Below are 18,475 nucleotides of genomic sequence, written 5' to 3'. Positions count from 1 at the left end.
CAAGAGTGAGTCTTAGACAGATGTAACAGAGGGAATCTGGTCATTTTTTCAAAATAAAACATCGTTCAGACTTAAATATAAATAAAACGGAAATAATGTAAGTTATTTATTCTTTCTGTGCAGACCAGTACCAAATGGCCCACAGACCGGTACCAGTCCGTGGCCCGGGGGGTTGGGGACCACTGATTTAAACAATACTGCATGGCTAATAAGAGCTAAAGTTTTAATTACTCAATCGGCTCTGTGGCAGATAGCCTGATTAATTTATTCCAACAAAAAAGTATGACAGGTGAGAAAAGCTGTACATCCCAAAATGTTATTTATAAAATTTGTCCACAGAACTCAAGTGTGAAATAAAGTATCAATAAATTATGTCAAGCTACATGTCCCCTCATTATCAGTAAACATATATACTAAGTTCCTAATTTATGAAATAACAAAAGATTAATGACTTTTTTCATAAGGCTGTGAAATTATAAGTTTGTTTAAACCAGCTGCCTGAACTATAAAAGCATCTGCATTCAAGGTTAAGCAAATGCAATAAGGCCTCGTGCCTTGCTTCAGATCTATCACCATGATCGTTCATCACTGAGGAAAAAAATTGTACAACCACTCAATATATATCTTCATATGTCACAGCTATCTACTTATCAAGCCGAAGGGAGTTTCAGGATAAATTATTTAACCTTGGTGGCACTCCACACTAGAACATTCCACCAGACGGGGAAGAGAGTGGCCTTGGAGCCCACAGCACTGCTGGTTTGAACCACTGCACCCAAGAAGGTTCAGTTAGCAGTCAGACAGAGACTGTCACTCTGCTTACTCCCCAGATCAGGGCAAAAGAGGGGGCCGAGCAGCAATGGCCCTGAAGCTAATCAAGAGAGAGCTTAGGCAATGTGTAAGGACAGCTGGAAAAGCAGCCATATTGGCCTAGGTTTCTGACATGCTGTCTGAGCTGGGTGACAGAAGGCAAAAAACTCAACTGTATATGCCATTAATTTATTATTGATGAGTACTAGTGATGAGTACTAATTCATTAAGATGAGTATTAATGTAAACAACATCAACTTTATACTGAACCTCAGATTTTGGTATTTTTTCCTTTTTCTTAACCTCTTGTAGTACACAGGAAGATAAATTTGTTTATAATCAGTCTCATTTTTTTTTATCATGCCTCCATTTCTCATTATCCTCAGAAATGTAGCCTTGGCACATATAGCCCTAAAACACTCCTAAAAAAGACGATGAAGGAGAAGTTCATTTGCACAAGAGTAATGATTTAGTCCTGTGAACTTTTAATTTGCATAATCCTCCTTCTTTTTCCCTCTTTGTAAAGGTCTTTGATATTTTTTTTTCCCACCAAATGATGTGGGTTGGGAAAAAGAATTAAGCAAGCATCAAAGTTCTAGCTCCTGTGTTCTCAGCTATTACATTAATCTTTAAGATTTTCTCTCTCATTTATTAAAAATCAGTGACTCATCCAACTCTACACATAAATCCACATCAAAGTTAATTAGAATCTTGGCAGTCTAAAGTTTGTCTCTTCCTTTATTAATTTCTAGAAGCTTAAAGCAAGGTTCTGTGTGTGATTGTGGAAGAAAGAAAAAGAGAAGCCAGTAGATATGACCTGTCTGTGATTAGCAGGCAGTGTTCGAACGGCAGCATTCAGAATTGGGCCCAAGCCTGCTTGATGCGTAGAAGGGGCTGGCCTCTAAGTGGCCCAGCTAATGGCCAGATTAGCTCCTCCAGAATTGAGGTAAACCTCAACCCCAATCTGAAAGAGGGAGAGTGAAGGGAAGAAGTAAACATTTGAGACCTGCTTGCTGACTTTCTTTTCTTCTCCATAATCAGAAAATGCAGCCAATGATGCTTGTCAATTGACATTCCTTTTTTCTTGTCAAGTTTTCTTGTTTGTTTGTTTTTTTGTAAATACAATGCAGCTTTGTAAAACTTCTACTGGAAGCAGAAGTTAATAGGGGGGCAAGATGGAAATTATATAGCCATGACATTTTACATTTGGTTTTCTCAAAATGAACCTTTCTCAAATGGACACACAATGCAGGGTATATGAGGAGAACAGGGTATTCGATATAGAATATACTTAATTGTGAGAAACTGACAGCAACAGCTCCAGGATTTTATTGCATATTGATTTTGCTTTAGGAGTTTTCTGTGGAAATCACATAAAACAAACTGAGAAAACTGATTTTCTTCCCAAACTGTTCTTAAAAAGTGTTGGAGATTTTTCTAGTGTACTCCCTTATTTAAAAAAAAAAAAAAAATTAGTTGCATTAACATTCTGGAGTCTAAAGAAAATAGAACAGGAAAGCCAAGAAACTCATGCATATGCCCCACAGCAAGAGGCTTGAATCACCAACAGAAAAGACAAGTTAGAGTTTTAGAGCATAATGAATTTATGTTGTATTAATACATCCAAAACTATATTTTTATATAGTCACAGAATTCTATACTATGTAAGGAGATAGTCTGAAGTCCTGGAAAAAGTTAAAAGCAAACTGCTAATACTGCGTTAAAACCCACACTGGAGGGTTGAGTGTAGGCACACCAGCTCCCTGAGAACTGTTCCTCACACCTGGGAGTTCCCGGAGCCCCCACCAGCCACGGGTCACCACTTCTCTCTGTGTGCACCTTCGCCCCTGCTCACCTCTGAGCCCAGCAGTGAACTTTCTGTCAGTTGGCAACCCCTGAATCATTCCTCTGGTGAGTCCTGAGATTCAAGTGGGTGGAGAACAGACCATCTTCCTGTCCTTTGACCCTAGTACTATTTGACCTTATGCCAGAGAAATCTCAGGTGACATGCTGGCACTTGAAAGTGGCCTGTGGCTTAGCGCATCAGCATTTTCCCCTGGTTTCCGCAGCTCTCACCTTCCCAGGACCCAGCCAGCACAGTAGGATCAAGGACACATTCTGGGAACAGTCACTGCATTGTATTCAGAGCTTCCTCCTGCCCTGATGACTAAGGCTTTGCTGTGGGTCAGGTTCCACATGCTCAGATCCTTTCCTCCCAGGACATTTCTCACCCTCTCCTACCACATTCCCCCTAAAACACAAGTATCAGGCATTCTCACCAGCTCACTGAGGGAGGCCAGTGCTCCCAGAGCCCCAGCAGTGTGAGCAGTGTAGGCCAGCTTGAGTTCACTTCTCAGGAGGCTCTTTTGCCTCCAGTCGCCAAGAAATCTAGGCAAGCTGAAATCACAGAAGTATGGATAATTAATTCCAAGGAAGAGTCCGGAAAAAGAACAGGGAAGATAATGGGCAGAATCGAGAGCATTTCAGTCCCACTGAGCAGAAGCCCCAAGATTGCTTTGGATCAATGGGTGATTTTTTTGGGGTTTTTTTGTATTTTTCTGAAGCTGGAAACTGGGAGGCAGTCAGACAGACTCCCGCATGCGCCCGACCGGGATCCACCCGCACGCCCACCAGGGGGCAATGCTCTGCCCATCCGGGGCGTCACTCTGTTGTGACCAGAGCCACTCTAGCGCCTGGGGCAGAGGCCAAGGAGCCATCCCCAGCGCCCGGGCCATCTTTGCTCCAATGGAGCTTCGGCTGCGGGAGGGGAAGAGAGAGTCAGAGAGGAAGGAGAGGTGGAGGGGTGGAGAAGCAGATGGGCGCTTCTCCTGTGTGCCCTGGCCGGGAATGGAACCCGGGACTCCTGCACGCCAGGCCGACGTTCTACCACTGAGCCAACGGGCCAGGGCCTTGGATCAATGGGTGCTTTGTGCTATTACATAGCATGGCTAAAATGTAGGATGAGGGTGGACTCCAATGGCTGCAAGATGACAAAGCAATTTATATTATTCATATTGTCACGTGAGACCAGGTAAGACCAGACTGACACTTTGCAATTTACATGGCCAAGTTCAGGTCCTTGTGGCAACTTTATCACATTTCTAGTCATTACTGTCTGGTCCCTTTGAGATATGATGAAAAGGCTGTTTTCCAGCAGCTCCTGAAGCTTCTTTCCCCAGATGCTACTTTTTTTTTTTTTTTACAGAGACAGAGAGAGTCAGAGAGAGGGACAGACAGACAGGAACAAAGAGAGATGAGAAGCATCAATCATCTGTTTTTCGTTGCAACACCTTAGTTGTTCATTGATTGCTTTCTCATATGTGCCTTGACCATGGGCCTTCGGTAGACCAAGTAACCCCTTGCTCAAGCCAGCAACCTTGAGCTCAAGCTGGTGAGCTTAGCTCAAACCAGATGAGCCCGCGCTCAAGCTGGCGACCTCAGGGTCTCGAACCTGGGTCCTCCGCATCCCAGTCCCACGCTCTATCCACTGTGCCACTGCCTGGTCAGGCCTCAGATGATACTTTTAAACTTCATCTTCACTTTACACCGCTCAACCCACCCTGCTCTTATGCAACTACTGTTTTGTACAAGGCAAAATGATGAACATTGAATTTTGACACACCCAGTGTGCAACACTGATTCAACACATTCAATTGAGACTTTTGTTTTGATTCAATATGTGTAATAGAAATCATAAAGAGGAGTCATGTTTTATGCAGCAATAAGAATCTGAAGCCAGGATATTGAATAAAATCCTGTAATGCCCAAATTTATTGAAAATTTCCTTAACTAATTTAGAATGCATATTTAGTATATGCAGCCCTATACAGTTTACAGTGATTCCACTTAGTACAACAGACATGAGAAATATAATATTAAAATGTTTTTTAAGTTCATAGGAAAAGAATGAGACAAAGAAAAAAAGAAAAAGAGTGAGAAGTTGGTATTTCTCATTGAGCTCTGGAGAAGTAGCTGGTTTACAGTTAAAGTACATGTTCTATTTAAAGAAAAGATGGCCTGGCCAGATAGCTCGGTTGATTGGAGCATTGTCTGGAAGTGCAGAGGTTGCCAGTTCAATTCCTGGTCAGGGCACATACAGGAACAATTTGATGTTCCTGTCTCTTCTTTCTTCTCGCTTCCTCTCTCGCTGAAATGAATAAATAAAAATTTAAAGCAAAATAAAACAAAACATGCCCTTAAGGGCTAAAACCCCACAGAGCAGCAGATGCTCCCGTCTGAGAATCACACAAGAACTCAGACTACCCAAGGGTCCCCAGTTGTTGGTGTCATGGAGGATACACTTGGAAAACAGATATTTTTGTCTTTTTCTCACTTCTATTTTTTTTTAATTTTTTACAGAGACAGAGAGTGAGTCAGAGAGAGGGATAGATAGGGACAGACAGACAGTAACGGAGAGAGATGAGAAGCATCAATCATTAGTTTTTCATTGCATGTTGCAACACCTTAGTTGTTCATTGATTGCTTTCTCATATATGCCTTGACCACGGGCCTTCAGCAGACTGAGCAACCCTTGCTGGAGCCAGCGACCTTGGGTTCAAGCTGGGGGGCTTTTGCTCAAACCAGATGAGCTCATGCTCAAGCTGGCAACCTTGGGGTCTTGAACCTGGGTCCTCTGCATCCCAGTCCAACGCTCTATCCACTGCGCCACCGCCTGGTCAGGCTCACTTCTATTTTTTTTTTATTTTGTTTTGTTTTGTGGTCTGTTTGTTTGCTAAGCCAAGTACTTTTAGTTGCATTCCCATAAATTAAATGTGTATGAAATGCAACTCCACTGTACAGGGGGAAAAAAATACATCACGTTGATTACCTAGCAATGTGCCCTTATTTGTCGACTTGATCTAAACGTAAAGTCTGACTCTTTTTTACCAGGCGATTGAATCTGAATCCTTCTGTTGCCACTACTACAAACAGATGTTCATATATGCACATATATGTGCATGCTTGTGTCACACAAGCACAGGTACACACGCAACATTTCACCACCACCGAGGGGCAGGCAATGAAAACCTCTCCCTAAATCTCCGGTCCAAGTTCAATCAACTTCCTCCCGCTAGCTGTTAAACTCTTTGGCATCTGACCCTCACCATGTGACAAGATGTCTGACCTACTCCCCTGTGCCCCTGTAGGTACTACATGGTGATCACAATGCCTGTTTGTCTGTGAGCTCCTCCGGGGCCTCATCAATGCTGTGCACTGCAAACTCTGCTGCCCATGCTTTGCCAGCATGTTTGAAGTCACCGCCTTTCTGCCCCTGGCACTGCTAGCAGAGCCTCTATTATTGCTATATTTGCTGAGACAACCAACGCTACTGCTGCCTCTTCCTTAGAGAATCATGAAACAGGCAAACAGGACACTCTTAGATACTAGTCAGCTCCCTTGGGAGTCCAAGGACTGAATTCCTGGGTTATATGGAATCTTGATAATACTAGATCAGGAGTACAGAAGGGGTCCTCACCAGCCATTGGTCATCTTTCAGGTTGGCTGACAATGGGGAAATTAACATGGAATAATAGCAAACACGTACATAACACATAGAATATTCTAGGCACTGTTTTAAGTGCTTGATACACATAAACTCATTCAAGGCAGTTTTTGGTCCCTCTCAATGCTAAGAACATGTTTATGCCTATATCGGCCTGTCAGCCCCAGCCCCGAACATTCTAATAGAAGGGAAATCTCTTTCCCTCCCATAATCAGCCAGAGCGACAGTTCTGTCTTCCCAGTCAGGGCATATTCAGATTGCATAAGGTTGACACCTGGCTTCTTCCAAATTCTGAGCAGTCCAAATTACTAGATTATAGTAGAAAGCTTAAACTTCCTAGGAACACAAAATGTGTTAACTCATATTTTAACATTTTTTATGATAAAAATGAGTAAGGAATGTTAATATATACATGCATACATATGCATGTATGTTCATCTCATATGCATGAGATAAACATATCTCTCATTTATAGCTCTCATATACAAATAAATATATACATATCATATATATAAGATAAATATATATAAAAAGTAGAGAGAAGAGTATAATAAACGCTTACATATTAGTCTTCAACAATTACCAACATGTGAATAATTACTTCAATAGGTGTGCCAGTTATTAGTTTAACACTCCTCAGCTCCAAACCCACCTTTCTTTATTTCAAAGTATGATGCTGGAGCCAGACCTCATAAAGATTTCTCTTTTGCCAGCTGGCAAGATGTTAAACTTTTTCACTAGAGGACACCAAAGGGACATTGGAAGAGGGAGGGGCATGTGTGTCAGGTTCCACTGTGCTCTTTTGCTTGTTCTTGTAGCTGAAGGCAGCTTCAGCTCAGGAGCCACACGGTGGCACTCACTTCCCAGAGAGCAACTCCCAAATAGATGGCCTCCCAGTGAGTCCCGCTGGCATCTCAGCCAGCTTCCTAGGGAGTTTTACAGCTGCAGTTGATCTCTTCCCATTGAGTTGGATGGCCACCCTTTGCCTGCACCACACCTCAGTGAACTTCTCTGCCATCCAGTGGACCCAAGAACTCAACATCTCCAAAGAGATCTCATCATGGGGTGGGGAGTGGTTAGGAAAAGGCCATTCTTTTGTTGGCTGTTCGGTCTCAACCCTGGAAGTCATTAGTGGCTGTTCCTTACAACTCCTTTTTCTCTGTTCTTTAGTGTTTGCTTTATCCCTTTGTAGGTAGTTTCCTAAAAAAATAATAATTTTTTTAAATTTTCTGTTCATAGTACTGTATGGGTTTTTTTCTGACAACATTAGCTGATATGGAATGTAAAAAAATAAGACAACATAGCAACAAAACCATATAACACATAAAAAAATTAATTTCTTAATATCATTAATATCTAATCACTTCAAATTTCCTCAGAGGTCTAATGTTTTTTATCCAGTTCTTTTCCAATCAAAATTCAAAGTCTACATGTTGCATTTAATTGATGTTTCTCCTAATTGTTTTTTCCCACAACCACCTAGCCTCCTCCCTTGTTTTTATTTTTTTGTTCTTGTTTCTTTTTGTTTTTTTGGTTTTTTGTTTTTTGTTTTGTATTTTTCCAAAGTCAGAAGCAGACTCCCGCATGCGCCTATCCGGGATCCACCCAGCATGCCCACTAAGAGGCAATGCTCTGCCCATCTGGGACCTTGCTGTTGCTCCGTTGTGCCTGAAGCCATTCTAGTGCCTGAGGCAGAGGTCATGGAGCTGTCCTCAGCATCCAGGCTAACTTTGCTCCAATGCAGCCTTGGCTGCGGGAGGGGAAGAGAGAGATATATATCCTCCCTTGTTTTTGTGATTGATTTGTTGAAGAATCGGGACCATTGGCCCTGTAATTTCCCATGGTACTGTTCAACTTGCTCCTCTGTACCTTGTACATCCTGTAACTAGCAGTTAGTTCTAGAAACCTAAATAGATTCAAGTTCAATTAAAAAAAATACTGGTGCTAGTACTTCTTGTTGTTTCATATCAGGAGGAGGATTGTCTGAGGTTTTTGTTTTTGTTTTTTGTTTGTTTGTTTTTAAAGAGAGAAATAAAGGGAAAGAGAGAGAGAAGCATCAGCTCATTGTTCCACTTAGTTGTACCATTAATTGCTTTTATATGTGCACTGACCGGGGCTCAAGCCAGCAACCTCAGCACTCTTGGAAAGATGCTCTATCCACTGCACCACTGGCCAGGGCTGGCTGTTTGTTCATATTTTTGTGTAATTGATCAAGGGGATTCTGAATTGTCAACTAGATCTCTCAAAATGTTTATCGCCAATTCTTCCAAAATAATCTTTGAAGATGTCGCTTTTCTTTTTTCTTCTTCTTTTTCCAAGTGATAGGAGGGGAGATAGAGACAGACAGACTCTCACATGCACCCCACTGGGTTACACCCAGCAACCCTTGTCTGGGGCTGATGCTCTGCCCATCTGGTGTCATGCTCACAACTGACCTATTTTTAGCACCTGAGTCAGAAGCTCCACAAAACCATCCTCAGTGCCAGAGCCAATGCACTTGAACCAATCAAGCTATGGCTGTGGGAGGGGAAGAGAGAGAGAGAGAAGGGGGAGGAGTGGAGAAGCAGATGGTCGCTTCTCCTGTGTGCCCTGACTAGGAATTGAACCCAGGACATCCACACACTGGGCTGATGCTCTATCACTGAGCCAACTGGCCAAAGCCAGATGTCTCTTTTTTTAAGGAAATACACTATATTTCATAGTGATATTTCCAATTCAAATTTGTAATTATATTTAGAATTTACTTAGCATCTTTGATTTTATACTTATATATCTTTTCTTTTTTTCTCTCTCTCTTTTTTAATTTTCTTTCTTAAGCTGGAAACGGGGAGAGACAGTCAGACAGACTCCCGCATGCACCCGACCGGGATCCACCCGGCAAGCCCACCAGAGGCGACGCTCTGCCCACTAGGGGGCGATGCTCTGCCCCTCCGGGGCGTCGCTCTGCCGCAACCAGAGCCACTCTAGCGCCTAGGGCAGAGGCCAAGGAGCCATCCCCAGCGCCCGGGCCATCTTTGCTCCAATGGAGCCTTGGCTGTGGGAGGGGAAGAGAGAGACAGAGAGGAAGGGGGGAGGGGGTGGGGTGGAGAAGCAAATGGGTGCTTCTCCTATGTGCCCTGGCCGGGAATCGAACCCGGGTCCCCTGCACGCCAGGCCGACGCTCTACCGCTGAGCCAACCGGCCAGGGCCTGTATATCTTTTTTTGATTCCTAATATTACTAACAAATTTTTATATTTCTTACTGAAAAAAATAGGATTTAGAATAACAATATCATTAGTAATATTTATTCTAAATTCATCTTTACCTTAAGAATCCATCAAGAATGCATAGAGAAATGACCATGTTTTTAAAACACTGTACTTGAAATAATTCTTCCCTGTGTGATTAAGCCATCAACAGAATTTTCATTATTTCATTTTGCTTTTGCTTTAGATATGAATTTTTATCTTGATTTTATGTATATGTGTGTATACATTTATGTGTAAAACATTTCCATGATTCTAAAATTATATCTACAAAACAAGGAATATTTAGTGAAGTCTAGCTTCCATCTGTGCCCCCTTACTTTTCTCTTAAGAAATCATTTACTTTGTCAATTCTTCCATTTTAATACATAAAAAAATATTCACATTCCCCTTCTTAAATAAAAGGTAATACATTAACATACATACTATTCTATATGTTTTTTTTCACTTAATATATTGTGAACATCACTTCATAAAAGTATGTATAGAGATTCTATTGCACCTGCTTGGTATTCCACTGAGTGCATGCAATGTTCAGTCATTCTTAAATTGGTGGACATCTGAGTTTCCAGTCTTTTGCTGTTATAGTCAATGCTTCAGTGAACATGTCTTTTCATATTTTTGCCGGTGTATCTTTAGTATTGTTATCAGTTAGCTTTTGCTACAAATAGCACACTATCTCAAAACTTAGTGGCACAAAGCAACGTTATCTAGCTCAATATCCTGTAGGTCAGCAATTGTGGCAAGCTCAGCCCTGCCCTTCCTTCTGCTCTTCTCACGCATGTGACTGAAGTCAGCTGGCAACTCAGTTGGTGCTGGATAATTCAAGATAGACTCATTCACATGTCCAGAGGTTGGCAGGCTGTCAGCCAGGTGTCTCAAGTGGCCTCTCACCTCCACTAGGCCAGTTAGTGCTTGTCTAGATGTTCTCAGGGCACTCTCAGGGTTCTAAGGGCATCAAGGAAAGCAAGCCCCAATGCACAAGTATTAATTAATCTTCTGCTTGCCTCGATTGTTATCTTAGGGTACAGTGTCAAACCCAGCGTCATTGGTGATCACAGGAAGACCCGCATACAAGCAGGGGGTTCTAACAGTATTTGCAGTCTTCCACAGGACTAAATCCCCAGAGCCAGGATTGTTGGTTCACAGGGTAAATTCAATATAAAATTACCAAATAAATCCTCCCCTTCATCAACACTAGGAATTAGACAGTTTGCATTCCAACTGCGAAGGAAAGTGCCTGTTTTTTTATGGTGTCAACCATAGAGCATGCTTTAAAACTTAATATTTTGCAAATCAAAAATGAGTAATGATATCTTAATGGCATTTTAATTTGCATCTCTCATTATGAAGTTGAGCATTCTTTTCATATGCTTAGGAGCCATCTTTTTTTCTGTAAACTGCCTATATTTCCTGTCCATTTTCCATAGTGTGATTGATCTTTACTTTTACAGGTTTTTTGTGCATTAGAAATATTAGTCCTTTGTCAATGATATGAATTACAAATACTTTTTTTCATTTCTCTTTACACATTTTTTAAGGTACATTTATTAAAGCTGAGGACAGTGAAACAAAGATGGGCCTAGAACAGAAGCAGCAACAGGAGAAAGCCTCGTCAGAGCTGCGTTGGCTCTCTAGAAATGTTACAGGCAAGAAGGAAGCCTAGGCAGGGCTGCTGCTGGGTCCCTGAAAAGTCAGAGAGAAAGGTGAGCCTTGGAGACAGGCTTGGGAAGTTAGCCAGGGATGAGCGGCCGCCGCCCATTGCTTCCCTGGTTGCAGGTCTCACGAGGACCCTTAGACTTCAGGAGATGCAGCCTGGGAGGGAAGAAAGGCGTGGGCATGCTCCCGGAGCCGCCCTGTCTTTATACACTTTTTTAACCACCAAAAGTAGTCAAATTGATCTATTTTTCCTTTGTTTCTTGATTTTGGGCCATTATTAGAAACGCTTTCTTCATTCCCAAATGCATTCATTATTTGCTTTTTCTGATATTTGTGTGTAGAAGGGGGTTTCCAGTTATTTCATTTCTCCTATCAAGATACATATACTCTAGATTAAATTTCTCTAATTGAGTCTATATTCAGTTAATGTTTCAAGTATGACTACTCCCAGATAAAAAATGTGAATTACTGCCCTGGCTGGATAGCTCAGTTGGTTAGAGCAGAGTTTTTCAACCAGTGTGCTGCAGCACACTAATGTGCCGTGAGACATGGTCAGGTGTGCCATGGGGAAATTAAACATGGGTCCCCAAACTACGGCCCATGTGCCAGATACGGCCCACCACCAGCCCCCTCCATCCAACATAAACATTCCCCTCACAATCCCTCCAGCTATCAGCGACAGGAAGAGTGGAGGCACAGGGAACACTCACTGACCAATCACCTTCTAGGATTCATCCCGACCACTAGCGATGAACCAATAGTAGGCCACCTCTCATCCACACCCAGGAAGGTCCCCCGCGCGGGCTGCCACGCACTTGTTATTGTGTGGCCACAGTGAGTAGTTGAAGCTCCTACTCCTCCCCATGGTCCCGATTTCTAATCCTGGTCAGGACTGGAGGTAAATGTTGCCACCACTAGATGAAGCCTCAGCCTCATAATCATAGGCTGGTTATGTCTATCCTGATGTGTTTATAGATATTTGACCTTTTTCTTTTTAAAAGAGGCCCCCGCAGAAGGTGATATACAATGCATCACAATGTTATCTAACTTTAAAGCTAAAGTTTGCTGATCTTCCTTTGGACAGTTTTTGGTTATCTGTTGCCAAGGAGTTCCCCATTCTGGCCAACAAAGCTATTTTGACATTGCTCCCGTTTTCAACCACATATCTATGTGAGCTGAGCTTCTCAAGCTTGACTGAGATAAAAACTAAAAACAGAGAGAGACTGAGAACTGTTGAGGAAAAGCTTTGTGTGTGTTTTTCTACCACTCCTGCCAGGATATCCCTTTTGTGTTCATCGAAACAGGCCCAGGTTTCACACTAAGTGAGTATAAATACATTTAGAAACTATATTATTAACTATATGTATAATATGTACTGTGTTAAGAGTGTCATTTTGGTAGGTGGTGTGCCCCAGGATTTTGTAAATGTAAAAAATGTGCCGCGGCTCAAAAAAGGTTGAAAATCACTGGGTTAGAGCATCAACCCAAAACACAGAGGTTGCTGGTTCAATTCCTGGTCAGGGAACTTACAGAAACAGATCAATGTTCCTCTCTCTTTCCTTTCTCTCTAAAATCAACAAATATTAAAAATATGTGAATTACTCTATTTGTTGCCATCTTCCCCTCTGTCTATAGCTAAACCTACACTCCCTTTAATCTATTTTTCTTATTTTCTCAAATGAAAGGAAAAGAGATAGACAGATTCCCGCATGTGCTCCAAATGGGATCCAGTTGACAATTCCCTGGGTCAGATGCTCTGCCCATCTGAGGCTGTGCTCACAACCAACCTATTTTTAGTGCCTGACACAGAGGCTCCATGGAGCAATCCTCAGCACCTGGGCCCTATGTGCTAAAACTAATCAAGTCATGGTTGCGGGAGGAGAAGAGAAGGGCGGGGGGAGGAGAAAGGGGAAGAAGCAGATGATCACTTCTCCTGTGTGCCCTGACAGGAAATCAAATCTGGGACATCTACATGCCGGCCCAACACTCTACCAATGAGCCAACCAGTCGGGGCTAGCTTACACTCCCTTTACAACCAACTTAAACCCCATCTCCTATCCAGCACTGAGCAGTGAGTCAGCAGGAACCTGTTTCCATATAGCAAAGTAGCTTTGGTGTATGCGACTTTGTAAATTCCTGGGTGTGAACCTGAGCAAATTACTCAATCCTTCTAAATCTTAGTTTCTCTAGCTGCAACATGAGGATTAAAAAACCTAACAGGGTCATTTTATAGCATAACATGGGTAACTCATTAACACAGTACTGACACACAGTAAGTGCTCAATAAGTTATGGGCAACCCATTAAAGTAGTAGAGTGTATCCTTAAGGACCAAGTGATGAAAAAAAATCTAAAAATGGGAAATGTGGAGCTTAAATGACAAAAATGACTTTGTCAGCAGTGATTGTAGTGTGTGTGTGTGCGTGTGTGTGTGTGTACAGATATGCATGAACTGGGAAAGAACATACACTTGTGTTTTATTTAGTGTGTTTCCTTCAGGGATGCTTCATTATAGACTGAGTGGCAGGGTCTTTGGCAATTTATGGACACATATGCTGTTGAGAATGCCAGCTTTGAATCCCTACTGAGGAGAAAGCAAAATCCAAAGGAGCGGAAGGTACTGTGGTCAGTTCATACATTAAGAAAATCAGTGTTAGAATCAAAATCTGCTGAATAGCTGAGCCCTTGACCTGAAAACACGGACGTTCCAGTGCATCCCTCCCACTGGTGACACTCCATCCCAGAGGACTTTGCACCATGTCCTGCCAGAGGCGCCCTCTTTACCCAGAGATGCTAGGGGACAGAATGGTGTGCCCCCAGTAGCCAATTCATTCAAGCCACAGTCCTAGAACTAAAAGTCCTCCTGCTCAGCTGGTCTTCATTCCATCAGTTTTTGCCCCGAGAGTCTAAGGTGCCAGCTGTCAATATTGAGGGAGGAAATAGACAGTAAGCACAGAGCTGGTGCTAAATTTAAACAAAAGGACAGAATAACAAATAACCAAGGTCTTTGGGACTACATTTCTGAGATGTGCGAGGTGGCCAGGTTTAGTTATACTCTGTTGCGGGTAGACTTGGAATTATAGAACTCAGTGAAGAAATCTAGAGCTGATTTTGGCTTCCCTTCAGTTGAAAGTGGTTTTTAACTATCAGAAGAGTGACTACCAATGGGGTGCGGGGAGGGGGCTTGACTTGACAAGGCCCATGAGGGAAGTTTCTGGAGTAATGGCAATGTTCTGTATCTTGATAGGGGTTTGAATTTCACAGGTGTGGGTCTTTGTTAACCCAAAAATGTACACTTAAGATTTGTACATTTCCTTGTATATAAATTTTAGACTAAAAACTAACAATATTGAATTCTGGTGGGTAGACATGCAGAAATATGTAGTATACTGATGGCTGCAGTTTACTTGAAATGTATTAAATCTGGATTAATGAATGAACGAGAGGGATAGATGTCATACAAACTAGTTGGATGGTAATGGTAATGGTAAAATCTAGGAGGTGAATACACAGATGTTTATACTAAAATTTAACATGGCTATATATTTGAAAGTTTTCATACAATTTAGGAGTTATGCAATGCTTTATCAGAAGCAAATAAATTACTCTGCACTGCGGGTGTGTGCAGCAGCCCTGAGGGCTGTCACTGGGAATACAGAATTCCTTCCAGTGTGCCCAGTGCCTTCCTTTTGACTATTGACCTCCTTTTCTGGCACAAAACCTGTGTCACATGTCCTCTCTCTTCCTCGACACCTACATAACCATGCCCTCAGCCTCTGGGCAAAGATGAATAAAAAACAGCCTAGGGTACTCGGCTACCGAGGTCTTTTTGAAGACTCAACCCTACATGAAGTCATGGTAAATTGGCAGCATGCCTTTCTGTGCCCAGACAAGACTATAAAAGCTCAACTATTAAAGAAAGGAGAAACCCTAGTTGCAATAATTTTATATAAACTGCTTAGAATTTAAAATTTTAAATTATAGAAAAGACTGTCTTCTAATAATGGCACGGAGAGATTATCAGTATTTGCCTCTTATTTCTACTGCTCAAGGGGAAAGAGCTTAACATTTGCTTAGCCCTGGAAAAGGAACACGTGTTTTGCATACACTGGCGCCCATAGTTCTCATAGCCCTACAAGGTACGGATCCCCATTATCCTTTCCTAAGAAAGCTCATGGTCATGGAGCCAATAAGCAGCAGATCCAGGATTCAAACCATCGTCTCATTTGTTCAAAACCATGCTATTTTCACCAAAGCACATCTCTGACATTTAAAATAGGTTATGATCTGCAAAGCTAATACAACAGCGGCATTTCGCCAGGACTTGACACAATACCACTGGTAAGGAAATGAAATTTCTAAGAGTTTCTTGTTCTGTTTCAACTATTTTTACCAAAACACCACCAACCAAAAGGTATTTTTTAAGTTTACACTTCCCCTAAGTTTTAACAAATGTAACAATACTTGGACAACTTTTCCCCATTTTCTGTAGTTTTAGGGGCAGTTTAGGGTTTAACAAACCTTCTCAACTAAGGGGACTTTACTTATGTCAGTGTTGCCTGTTCATAAATTAGAAACAGAGGGCCCAACAACCCTGTAATAATTTTCCTTATCATGCTTAAACTAGCAGATAAAAATTCTTATCCAGTGGATTCTGGAACCTTTTTCCATTAACCCAGATTCCTAAACTACAGAAACATCCAAATAGGTGGCACTAACTGTGCTGGCTATCCTGTTTTTATTCATTTTCTAGCTTTAGTCCAGTGACTTAGGTCTAAGGTCTTAAGTCTCCTACTAGGGTTATAAATATGAGAGGAATCTAGCGTCATATTGCAGTCAAATCATGCCTTGCCTTCTATGTTTGTGGAGAATACTTATTGCAGCTGCCCCTCTGTAGAAAACAGGGTTGAAATCTCTAAGAGGTAGGTTCTGCAGGCATGCTCAGGAATGTTTATCATACCTCCAACCCAACTGCTTTTCCATTTGGCCAGCCTCTGCCCCCATACTAAAACAGGTAATAGAGGAAGGCTATAGGATGGGGGAGGGGGGGGTAGGCAAAGCTGCAATGTGTTTCCTGAGATAAGCAACAATAAAGCCTAATTTTTTTAAAAATTTAACAGGAACCTACTTTGATCTATATAGGCCCAGAAGAAGCCAGGGCGACTCCAATGTAATCTGATGTCAACATTAATATAATTTAAATCATTCTACATATTTAAACCTAATTCAAAACACAAAGTACTCACATCCTGCAGCCACACTTAACTTCTGTTCTACTCAGGACTATCCTGCTTTCCCCCTCAATTCTGTCCTTTGGAGACATATGGTTCTAAATATAATTTTTTGTTTTACTATCTAGAACTTCGGTATACTCTAGCTTTGAAACAGTAAAAGCTGCTTCAAAATAAAGATCCCCCACCCCTGGCCAGGTAGCTCAGATGGCGAGTCCTCCCCGTATGCCAAGGTTGTGAGTTCTATCTCCTGTCAGGGCACATACAAGAATGAACCAATGAATGTAAGGTAAGTGCAACAAATAGATGTTTCTCTCCCTTTCCTCTAAAATCGATCATTTTTTTTTTTAGAAGTTATTTCTGTGCTAAGGTTTGATATTAAGGGCAGGAAACAAAATTCTTTAGGCTTTCTTTCAAGTGCTGCTCTGCCAGACCCATGCTTACAATGCTTTCTGGAACAGCTGAGCCATTTCATACTCCTAACAAGTTCCTGTGGAGAATCTCATACAGGTGATACATAACCATCTTTGGATTTAGTGTGGACCAAGAAACTAGATTCTTTTCTGTCCAGAAGCATAAATTCTGATGTAATAAAAGATGTCCTTGAATTCAGGCTGGAAGTGGGTAAACATGTCAGTCCCGAGTCTGCCAGGGCACTGCTGGGCAGGGCTTCCTTTGCGTGGTGTCACAGTCCTTGACTTTTTTTTTCAGTTATGGAACAAAAATATCAAAACCGTGACTTTTCAGTTTAAATTATTTTCACCTATTCAAAAAATGATGCCACCACCTAACTAATATTCTTCAGGAAAATGTGGCTTTCATTACCAGGACAGGAACTGGCCTTGGCAGAGGAATGACCAGTCTCCTGTCCAGCCTCAGTGCACGCTGTGATAGGCAGCCGAAAGACTGATGTTTTGAAAGCCACTGCAGAACAAACTTCTTCTCAAGCTGGAAATAAGGTTCATGTGGTTCAATGTGACATTTGGAATCCTGACATGGTACAATACGTGGTGTTGGAGCTGATGAGCCACCCTGACATCATGATAAATGCAGCAGCTATTTCTCCCACTGAAAGATGGAATGAAAGCCCATCACGATAGTTCTGAATGGCATGGCCATCCTGACTCGAGATTGGGAAGCAACTAAAGCACAGAAAGAGACAGCATTTCTTGCTATCACCTCCATCTATGCTGTCAGGCTTGCAATGCCCAGAACTTCAGCCAAAGCCAGAGTGGAAGCCCTGAACAAGTCTCTTGTAGCTGAATGGAATATGGAATGCGATTCAACGTGATTCAACAGGGACTATTCAAACCAAAAATGCCTTGAGCTGTATGGACCCAAATGGATCACTTAAGAAATGGTCGACAGCCTGACCAGGCGGTGGCGCAGTGGATAGAGCGTCAGACTGGGATGCAGAGGACCCAGGTTCGAGACCCCGAGGTCACCAGCTTGAGCGTGGGCTCATCTGGTTTGAGCAAAAGTCTACCAGCTTGAACCCAAGGTCGCTGGGTCCAACAAGAGGTTACTCGGTCTGCTGAGTGCCCGCAGTCAAGGCACATATGAGAAAGCAATCAATGAACAACTAAGGTGTTGCAAGCACAATGAAAAACTGATTGATGCTTCTCATCTCTCTCCGTTCCTGTCTGTCCCTGTCTATCCCTCACTCTGACTCACTCTCTGTCTCTGTAATAAATAAATAAAAAAAAAATAAAGACTTAAAAAAATACTTAAAAAAAAAAAAATGGTCGACAGAATTCTGTGCTTGGCTGCGCACTGTGGAAGAGCTTGCCCATCTTGCCACTTTCCTGTGTGATTATGCTCTTTGAATTAATAGGGCCATCATTAGATTTGATGGTGGAGAGTATTTCAGGGGATTCAATGGCCTGAGAAAAGTCACGAAGGAGCAGTGGAATACCATACGAGGGCTGGTCAGGAAAACAAAAGGCTCCTAAGACCTCTCACCTTCATCTTGGTTACTATGGAAATAACACAAACTGCCTATAACCTTTTGAATATTTTCGAGTCTA

General features: G+C 42.1%; 1 pseudogene; it reads left to right on the top strand.

Moving 5' to 3' along the window:
• Positions 1 to 1,690: 1,690 nt before the first annotated feature.
• On the top strand, positions 1,691 to 17,827 carry LOC136379015 (2,4-dienoyl-CoA reductase [(3E)-enoyl-CoA-producing], mitochondrial-like; annotated as a pseudogene).
• Positions 17,828 to 18,475: the final 648 nt, after the last annotated feature.

Source organism: Saccopteryx leptura, chromosome 7, assembly GCF_036850995.1.
Source record: "Saccopteryx leptura isolate mSacLep1 chromosome 7, mSacLep1_pri_phased_curated, whole genome shotgun sequence".
In the NCBI taxonomy this organism is placed as follows: domain Eukaryota; kingdom Metazoa; phylum Chordata; class Mammalia; order Chiroptera; family Emballonuridae; genus Saccopteryx; species Saccopteryx leptura.
Note: the sequence above shows the minus strand (reverse complement) of the source record. Positions and strands in the feature narration are given on the sequence as shown.